The 10,627-nt window shown below is 34.5% G+C and overlaps 1 pseudogene; it reads right to left on the bottom strand.

Annotated features, from left to right (window-relative positions):
* Window positions 1-2,750: 2,750 nt before the first annotated feature.
* On the bottom strand, window positions 2,751-4,530 carry LOC132479665 (tigger transposable element-derived protein 1-like; annotated as a pseudogene).
* Between the last annotated feature and the right edge of the window lie 6,097 nt (window positions 4,531-10,627).

Raw genomic sequence — 10,627 nt, 5'->3', positions numbered from 1 at the left:
TTTTGTAGACGGTGGGGAGAAGTATATATGTATATGAGGGTGAGAGAGGCATATATATTTTCCTCCAAACTCTTAATTAAAAAAAAAAATGGAAGGAAGAATAAAATGACGACCCATATAAACCTATGTAGATCCTCTAAATATTCATATCCTGCCACATTCTGTTTATTTCTATGTGTGCCTAACTATCTTTTTCTGAACAACTTGAAATTAAGTTGATGTCATCACATGTGAATTTAAGAAAATTCATTCTTAAATACTTCAACATGCATCTCCCAAGATAAGGACATTCTCATACAGAACCATAATGCCATGATCACATCTAAAAAATTAACAATAATTCCATAGTCTAATTAATAGATTACATTTCACTTTCTACAACTGCCTCCAAAATATCTATTTTAGTCTTTTAATCCAACATCCTACCAAGTATCATACGTTACATTTGGTCCTTGTATCTCTTTAGACTCTTTTAATCTGGAATAAGAGCCCTGTGTTTTCACTTGGTTGTTTGTTCATCGTGGCATTGATATTTTTAAAAGTACAAGATAGATGTTTTGTAGAATTCCTGCATACTGTATTTATCTTCCTAAAACTGAGTTTTAAAATTACTAAATGCTTAAACGTCTAATTCTCATTTTCCAGACTAAATGATAACTACATGTCTCAAATCGTATTGTAAAATAAGACAGAAAGGAAGAGGAATAGGAGAAGGAAAGGAAAAAGAGGAGACAAACAACTTCATACCCTAATTATCAGCAATCACAAAATCCACCATAACCAAGCAATTAATTTAGTTAAATATTTCTAAAACATATAAAAATCAGCTGAGCAAGTTAGAAAACAGAAATGACAACAAATCAGTGATCCTACATATGAAAGAGTTTGCTCTTATAATTTTCCTAGTAGGAATCCTCTGAGGTTTACTTTTTCAATATTAATAAATCAGAATTCTAGATGTTTGGAGGATGGGATGGTCTTGGTAAAATGTTTGGAAGAGGTTTAATAATGTATTTGGGGTTCTTAGTGCTTAGTAGAAATTAACTCTCCTCTACCTCACTGTTCTATGCATTCATTTGGAAATTCATTCTGATAATAACATATATGAAACCATTTCATCTTAATGCAATCTTGTGAATTTGGTATTATTATTTTCACTTAATTTTATTTATTTATTTTTAATTTATTTTTATTTTTGGCTGCGTTGGGTCTTCGTTGCTGCACGTGGGCTTTCTCTAGTTGCGGCGAGCGGGGGCTACTCTTCGTTGACGTGTGCGGGCTTCTCATTGTGGTGGCTTCTCTTGTTACGGAGCACGGGCTCTAGGCGCATGGTACTTTTGGCTCGCGGGCTCTAGAGCACAGGCTCAGTAGTTGTGGCACATGGGCTTAGTTGCTCTGTGGCATGTGGGATCTTCCCGGACCAGGGATCGAACCCATATCCCCTGCATTGGCAGGCAGATTCTTAACCACTGAGCCACCAGGGAAGTCCCTCATTTTAAATATAAGGAAAACAAAGCTCAGAAAGGGTAAACAACTGGCTCCAAATCAGCCATCTAATTCTTGAACAGGCAGGACTAGATTCCAGTTATCTGTCCTACAAGGTCTTTCAAAATCTTAGAAAGAAATTTTTCTGTGATTATACTAACATGATATACAGTTTATAATGACTCTGAAGGAATTTGGAAAAAAAATATTAGCTCAAATTCTAAGCATCTTACCAAGCATATTAGAATCATTTGAAAAAAAAACCTGTTGAATAAAACCTTTTTTCCTTTATTGTCCGTACTGTAAAATTCCAAATGCAATGCTATGAATGTCTGTCACATTCATTAAGTGCTATTATGTTAGAAGTTTACCTTCTAATTTGGCAGAACTTGGTGGTGTTGACCATTCTTTGTGTGCTAGTCCCAAGTGTGGCTAGACAAACAGAACTGTAATGAAGTATAATATAATTTATCCTTGTTTCTTCTCTATTGTAATTTTTTTCTCAATACCTACATTTGATGGTGGAACTTTTGAAACATGTAATTTTATGTTACAGAATGGCTTATGATAATTTTCTTACTCCTTCTCTTGGACTTGAGTGTTGTTGTGTCTGTAAAATATTTTCAATATACTCAAAATCTAGGACCATATGCACAACTTCCTGTGTTTCTGAAGTTATTTGGAATTTTGCATGACATTAAAAAAAAACACAACAGTTTCCATTGGCTTAATAAAGGAGAATTTTGTTTTCTCAGGTAATAGGAATTCTTGAGTTAAGCAGCTGTGTTGTTGATTCAATGGCTCACGAATATAGGACTAGATACTGAAGCCATCACCTTGTGACCATATGGGAGAAACCAACATATTTATGTTATAGCACCAATGAAGGACAGAGATGCAAGGCAAAAAGTATCATGCCAATGGAGTGTGTTCCTTTAAAGAGCTTTACTTAACCCCTACCATATGACTTTCTCGTGCATCACTCTGGCTAGAATTAGGCCACATGATCAACCTTATCTGCAAGGGAAACTAGGGACCTTTTCAGCTAGCAAATGTGCTCCCCTAAATACAATCCGGGTTCAGTTGATATAGATGAAAGGAAGACCGGTTACTAGGTTCAGTTGACTGGTCATATATTTTTGTTTGGTTTCCCAGTGTATATAAAATTATGCTTACATTACACCATAGTCTATTAAGTGTGCAATACCATCATGTCTAAAAAATGTACATACCTTAATTTAAAAAAACTTTATTGCTAAAAATTGCTAACCATTATCTAAGCCTTCAGTGGGTCATATTTTTTTTGTTGGTGGAGGGTCTTTCCTCGATGTTGAGGGCTGCTGACTGATCAGGGTGCTGGTTGCTAAAGCTGAGGTGGCCATAGCAATTTATTAAAAATAAGACAACATTAAAGTTTGCCTCATCAATTGACTCTTCCTTTCACAAGCGATTTCTCTGTAGCATCCAATGTTGTTTGATAGCATTTTACCCACAGTAGAGCTTTTAAAAGAAATTGGAGTCAATCCTCTCAAACCCTGCCTCTGCTTTACCAATGAAGTTTATTCAATATTCTGAATATTTTGTTGTTGTTTCAACAATCTTCACAGCATCTTCACCAGGAGTAGATTCCATCTCAAGAAATTACTTTCTTTGCTTATGCAAAAGAGGCAACTCCTCATCTGTTCAAGTTTTACCATGAGATTGCAGCAATTCAGTCACATCTTCAGGCTCCACTTCTAATTCTAGCTCTCTCACTATTTCCACCACATTTGCTGTTACTTTCTCCACTTACGTCTTGAACCCCTCCTCTCAAAGTCATCCATGAGGGTTGAAATAAAATTTTGGCCTCTTCTCAAGAATCATGAATGTTCTTAATGGCATCTAGAATGGTGAATCCTCATGAATTCCAGAAGGGTTTCAGCTTACTCGCTTAGATCCATCAGAGGAATTACTATCTATGACAGCTGCAGCCTTACAAAATACATTTCTGTTTCTGAAATAACAAGACTTGAAAGTTGAAGTTACTCCTTGATCCATGGGCTGCAGAATGAATGCTCTGTTAGCAGCATTAAAACAACATTAATCTCATTGTACATCTCCATCAGAGCTCTTGGGTGACCAGACGCATTGTCAGTGAGCAGTAATACTCTAAAAGGAATCTTTTTTTCTGAGCAGTAGGTCTCTACAGTGGCCTTAAAATATTCAGTAAACCATACTGCAAACAGATGTGCTGTCATCCAGGCTTTGTTGTTCCATTTACAGAACACAGACAGGGTGGGTTTAGCATAATTCTTAATGGCCCTAGGATTTTCAGAATGGTAAATGAGCATTGGTTTCAACTTAAAGTCACCAAAGTCACCAAGCATTAGCTTCTAATAAAAGAGTCAGTCTGTCCTTTGAAGCTTTGAAGCCAGGCATTGACTTCTCCTCTCTAGGTATGAAAGTCCTAGATGGCATCTTGTTCCAATAAAAGGCTGAACACTGACAAACTCTTGTTTAGGTAGCCACCTTCATTAATCTCAGCTAGATCTTCTGGATAACTTGCTGTAGCTTCTACATCAGCACTTGCTGCTTCACCTTGCACTCTTATGTTATGGAGATGGCTTCTTTCCTTAAACCTCATGAACCAAGCTCAGCTAGCTTCAAACTTTTCTTCTGCAGCTTCCTCACCTTTCTTAGCCTTCACAGAACTGAAGAGAGTTGGGGCCTTGCTCTGGATTAGGCTTTGGCTGAAGGGAACATTGTGGCTGGTTTAATCTTCTATTTAGAAGATTAAAACTTCCCCATATCAACAATAAGGCTGTTTCACGTTCTTATCACTTCTGTGTTTACTGGAGTAGCACTTTTAACTTCCTTCAAGAACTTTTCCTTTGCATTCCCAACTTGGTTAACCAGCACAAGAAGCTTAGCTTTCAGCCTATCTCAGCTTTCAATTTGCTTTCCTCACTAAGATCAATCATTTCTAGCTTTTGATTTTTTTCCTAGTTTTTAATTTAAAGTGAGAGACATGTGACTCTTCCTTTTACTTGAACACTTAGAGACCATTATTAGGATTATTAACTGGTTTAATTTCAATACTGTTGCATCTCAGGGAATAGGGAGGCCCAAGAAGAGGGAGAGAGATAGGGGAATGACTGGTTGGTGCAGCAGTCACAACACACATAACATTTATTGATTAAGTTTTTTCTTATATGGGCATGGTTCATGGTACCCAAAAGCAATTACAATAGTAACATCAAAGTCACTGATCACAAATCACGACAGCAAATGTAATAATAGTGAAAAAGTTTTGAAATATGAGAATTACCAGAATGTGACACAGACAAATGAAGTGAGCAAATGCTTTTGGCAAAATGGTGCCAACAGACTTGCTCAACACAGGGTTGCCACAAACTTTCAATTTGTAAAAAAATGAAGGATCTGTGAGGTGCAACAGAGCAAACTGCAATAAAACAAGGTATGCCTGTATTTATTTCTATTAGTGATACCATCATCGTGTCACCAGATGGGAAACTGCTGATCAAGACTCTCGAAGACCATAGTTTTTCAGAAACAGATTACAAAATATTTCTAAGATACTCTAAAAGTTAAATATAGATATAGCTATAGATGCAGTGGTATACTTTTTTAATTTAAAAAAATAAGTTTTTTTGGAGTATAATTGCTTTACAATGGTGTGTTAGTTTCTGCTTTATAACAAAGTGAATCAGCCATACATATACATATATCCCCATATCTCTTCCCTCCTACCCTCCCTACCCCACCCCTCTAGGTGGTCACAAAGCACTGAGCTGATCTCCCTGTGCTATGCGGCTGCTTCCTACTAGCTATCTATTTTACGTTTGGTAGTGTATATATGTCCATGCCACTCTCTCACTTTGTCCCAGCTTACCCTTCCCCCTCCTCGTGTCCTCAAGTCCATTCTCTAGTAGGTCTGCGTCTTTATTCCCATCCTGCCCCTAGGTTCTTCATGACCTTTTGTTTTTTTTTTAGATTCCATATATACGTGTGGATAAAGATGTGGCACATGTATACAATGGATTACTCAGCCATAAAATGAAATTGAGTTATTTGTAGTGAGGTGGATGGACCTAGAGTCTGTCATACAGAGTGAAGTAAGTCAGAAAGAGAAAAACACATACTGTATGCTAGTGATATATTTTTTAAATGAGATTTTTTTAAGCCATGCAATGTCAAAATTTGTACCTATGCAGACATTAGTTAATAGATTTCCTGTTGTGTGTGTACGTGTGCAGTTTTCTGAGAAACAGAAATTTTTAAGGTAGAAATTTAGGATTATTATACTTACTCCAGCTCCAACCTTTCCACAGTACAAATGATACACTTATATTAATACACACACACACATGCACACACACACACAAACATGCATATCTCTCAATATGGAGGTCTCAATATCTAACAAAGTACTCAAGGGGATGAAACTTATTTTGTTTGGGGGAAATCTATAAAGTATTTAAATATCTGTTTCTAACATGACAAAGAGTATGATATTTAATATCATCATAAAATTATCAAAAAATCTCAAAACTCTAAATACAACAAAATGTTCAGGAAAAGAAGTGCATAAGAAGATGTTAAAGATGTTTATAAATCAATTAAATTGCACAATTCAAAACAATATTTCAATCTAATTGATTTGCAGAATTAACTCTAGGTTATTCAAGAGAAAATTGACTTATTATTTATCAAATAGCAAGCAAGAATTATCAGAAACACTAAAGAGAACACATAAAATGCTAAATTGTTTTTGAGTTTTAGATCTTTCTGACAGCAAACTTAATTTAAAGGAGAATGATCAAAAGTAAGTGCTTTGATTTCAGGGTTGGCTAAAAGTAAAATAGATTTTTAAAGTCTGTCACCATAGTTTTTTGTCAAATTGACAGAGATGGTCCAGTTCATTTTGTTTCTGGAGCTTACATTTTTTTCCCCCTAAGGAGAAAACAAACTCATTCCAAATAACCCCAAACCAATATACTACATCTTAAAATTATTAATCTATTTTATAACATCACATACATCTATGTGTTTCACATTTTGTATATTTTACCATAGGTTTTATTCTGGAAGTGCATGAAGAATGATGAGGAATGGGATGTAAATTCTAATAGAATGTTTTAAGAAACTTATTTTGGATTTAGATGTTTAATAACCAAGCAAATACTATTTAAGCATGTGTCATTCTCAGTGAAGCTCTCAAGAAAATGTGGTGGGATTTTAGAATTAGAATTATGGATCATTTTGTATCACACAGTAAGCAAATGATAGACCTGAAATTTGAACTTAACTCTCCTACAGTGATGTCTACTCTTTTCTATTATTTGTCTCCAAATATAGCATCCAGATTAGCTTCACTATATTGGACAGACAATACTGTACTTTAAACATGACACAGACAGAATATTAACTTGGTTTAAATCTGGAGACGATATTAATTTCATCAGAGATTAACTGCGGAAGTTAGAACAGTTTGTTGCACATAATACATTCCCCAATTCTATTTATGCAATTGATTTTGGTTTTTTTTTTTACATCATGAAACACCTTACTCACTCTTTTGGTTTTTTCTTCTTGATGAAATTCATAAACTTGCAAGTAAAATTTCAAGAAAGACATAATTTAGCTGAATTTACCAGATTACACTGTAAATAACTAAGCTATTAAAAAACTTAGAATATTTAAAGATGTGTTCTGATTTCTATATACGTCACGATCCAAAGTAACTACTATAAATTTATATTTCTTTCTAATTTTAATGTGGATTTTGGTCAAGCTTACTAAGGTAAAGGGTAACTAAATTAATCTAACATTTCTTAAGCAGTGAGAATAACATAAATTTGGAGTGCACCACAGAAAAAAAGCAAAATTACCGCTGATTGCAATACTTTTTACAACAATATAGATTTTGGTGATAAAATATAATGACTTAAAAGATATTCTTCTTCCTAGATCAATTATATTATTTATGTAATAGAGGTTTCCTTGAATCATCCTTACTTTTTCACATCCAGCCTTCCACATGTATGGATTATTTCCAGATATCTCTTTGCTAGTGAATGGTGTCCCTCGTTTGTAGTTTTTAAAGTAAACAAAGTAAAAATGATAAATACAAGAGGGCTTACTTATTGTAGAATTAATTTTATTCTGATGGCCATTGGTTGTCGAGATTCAAGTCCTAAATTCCAGTAGCGTCCACACCTATAGAACATTCTTGGAGTGAAGAGTGATTGAAGTGAGATGGTAAGAGAATTTTATGGTGGGGAGTAGAGATTAAGTAGAATTTAAATACTTTATTTCTTATGTATGTTTATTTTTCCATTACAAACTTTTAAAAATATATATCTTTTCAGTACCAAGAATGATCTGAAAGCAGTCTGAACCTCATGGACTCAGCTGATAATGAATGACAAGTTGGGGGACTCAGCCAGGAATTCAGATTCACCTTCACTATCTCCTCTACCTTGTTCTTCTCTTAAGAAGAAGGATACCAATTGTGGACCATGGATACGTAATACTAATTAGACAAAGAAATGGAGGATAGAGTTTTTGACGTTAGGGGGGAAACTCTTTCTTTTGCTCTCTTTTTCTCTTTCTGTCTTTGTCTCTCTCTCCCTCCCTCACGCTCCCCTCATACCCCTGCAATTCTTAGTGTAGTATCTTTGAATTTTCAGATTGAAAATTATTTTATATTATTTTATGCAATAAAATGTGATGTGTTGGGCTGCCTCCTGCTCATCAGGGATCTTGCTCTGGAATTGCATAAGAATATGAGAATTACAACAGTCCTACTCAGGATCTCATTGAGAAACTTTCTTTTCTTGGCATGTTTATCCTTGGGTTTATTTTCTAAACATTTTTTGTCACTGAAGTAAGAGCTTGTACAGGCTATTATTTCCTAGGGTGAGATAAGTAAATGAAACAACAAAAAAGGAGTCTTCGACAAAACAATTTCTGATCTAACATACATTTAGGTTGTCTCAGTTTTGTCAAGCAACGTTTTCATAAGCATATTTACAAATATATCCTTATGTGCTATGTGCTAGTACAACTCTTTCTGTAGTGTGGATCCTAGAAATGAAATTGGCTAGGAAGTGGGTAAACACATTTTAAAACTTTAATACGTCCAAGTTGACTTCTGAATTTTTTTTTTAAACCAATATACACTCCTGCTGCAATGTTTGAGCAGCTCTTGAAATTCCTTTGCCAATACCTAGACATGTTTTAGAGGATGGAAACACTATAGACCATGAAACTGTCATCTAAGGCACCACAAAGTTTTGGTCCATGTAAGTTTAATCTTGTATCAAAATGAATAAAAACTATTACATGTACACTTGGTCATTATACAGAATGGCCATTATCTCTCTATATATGAGAGAGACAGAGATAGAAACTAACAACTTTTCTCACATATAACTTAGAGGAGTTAAATAAAATTGACCTTTCTTTTGTCTTTCTTTTGATTTCAACAAAAATTAAATTCAAGAAATGTTTACAACATTCGCTGAAATGTGGGCTTTATATCAGTTATGTATTAATGCAGTTCATTATTTATGAATACAACATTATTGATTATCTATTCTGTGCTAAGCACTCAACTAGGCACTGAAGACAGAGGTGAGAAAAAGAACATCTCTGTCTCTGAGAAGCACATAGTATATTTCTTGAACAAAGTAGCCTTCAACACAACATGAAGAGAAAAAAAGATGAAGAAACAGAATGTGATGGGATCAAGAAAGTGGTTTCTCACTGTGCCCCACAAGGCATCAGGCAAAGCTTCACAGAATGAGATGGTTGAGTTGTGAAGGATGTATTGGAATTCTCCAGGTAGATAAGAACAGAAAAATCACTTCATAGAGAGTATACAACCTGTGAAAACCAGCAGGATATGAGAGACAATTGAATAACTGGGTAAGTTTGTTTAAAGACATATAAAATGCTTAGAATGGTGTCTGGTACTACCATTATTTACAGAATATTTGCAACCATCATCACCATCACCATCATTATTATGTGAGTGGTAGTAGCAATTATTTACTCTTCTTCAAAACTCTATGTATCAAATATATGATCCCAATGTATTCCCAACCTGTTCACAATGAGAAAATTAAGGCACAGATACATTAGGTAACTTTTCTAAAATCACATAGCTGGTTAGTGGGGGAGTATGGTAAGAACTCAGGCTGTTGGTAGTTTCATGTAGTTCAACTTCAAGACACATATAGAAAAGATGTTGGAAATGCAACAGATTATGAAAAAAAGTTATATACTAATATAAAGATGTTATTCTGTAGATCAGAGAGTTTCTGAAAAGTATTATGCATAACAATGTATGATCTAATACAAATGGTATCGTCAGCAGGGCCATTTTCCTTTTGTGTGTATGTGTGTCTGTGTTTTGTTTTTGTTTTTTGTTCCTACATCTGCCAGCACTGGAGAGGTCAATGATATTAGTGAGCTAGTGAGAGAGAAAGTAAGTGAGAAAAAGGCCTCCTCTGCTATATGCTTTCATCTAATGGGAGTAGCAACTTGAAGCCAGTCCTCATTAGAGAGGTGGGAAATGTCTTTACCTTTATAGAAGATTAAAATGTTAATCAGTATAGGACTGGATGACTTCTGAATCAAGACTTTTACAGCAAAAATTGAACATAGGACATTTTATTATCTAAAGTGAACAGAGAAATGATGGAGTCTGCAGGAGTTATCATGCAATAACAGAGGAAAAATTTAATTTCCTGTACTGAGTACATTTTAAAGGGACAGCAGAATACAAAAATAAAGTTATATTTTGAGTACTTTCTATAAGTTTAATATATCCATTAGAGATGTTTAAAAGACAGAATCATTTTTACATCAATGAGGAAGTAGGAAGAGTAAAAATGAGCTAAATATTTACTTCATTAGTTGCTTAAGTGAATAAAGATATTAATGGAGACATTAATAAAGATATTAATGGAGGGAAAAGAATGAGATCAAGTTTGTATATGTTGATGCTGCAGATGTAGATATTTACAGATATCAAGACAGAAATGTCAATTAGGATAAGAGAAACACAAATCTGGCATTTCCAGTTTATACTTTTTCAAGGTGAATTTTAGATATATATATTTCCTTTCATCTT

This window comes from Mesoplodon densirostris, chromosome 19 (genome assembly GCF_025265405.1).
Source record: "Mesoplodon densirostris isolate mMesDen1 chromosome 19, mMesDen1 primary haplotype, whole genome shotgun sequence".
In the NCBI taxonomy this organism is placed as follows: Eukaryota; Metazoa; Chordata; class Mammalia; order Artiodactyla; family Ziphiidae; genus Mesoplodon; species Mesoplodon densirostris.
The sequence above is the reverse complement of the archived record's forward strand: the minus strand, read 5'-3'. Positions and strand labels throughout refer to the sequence as shown.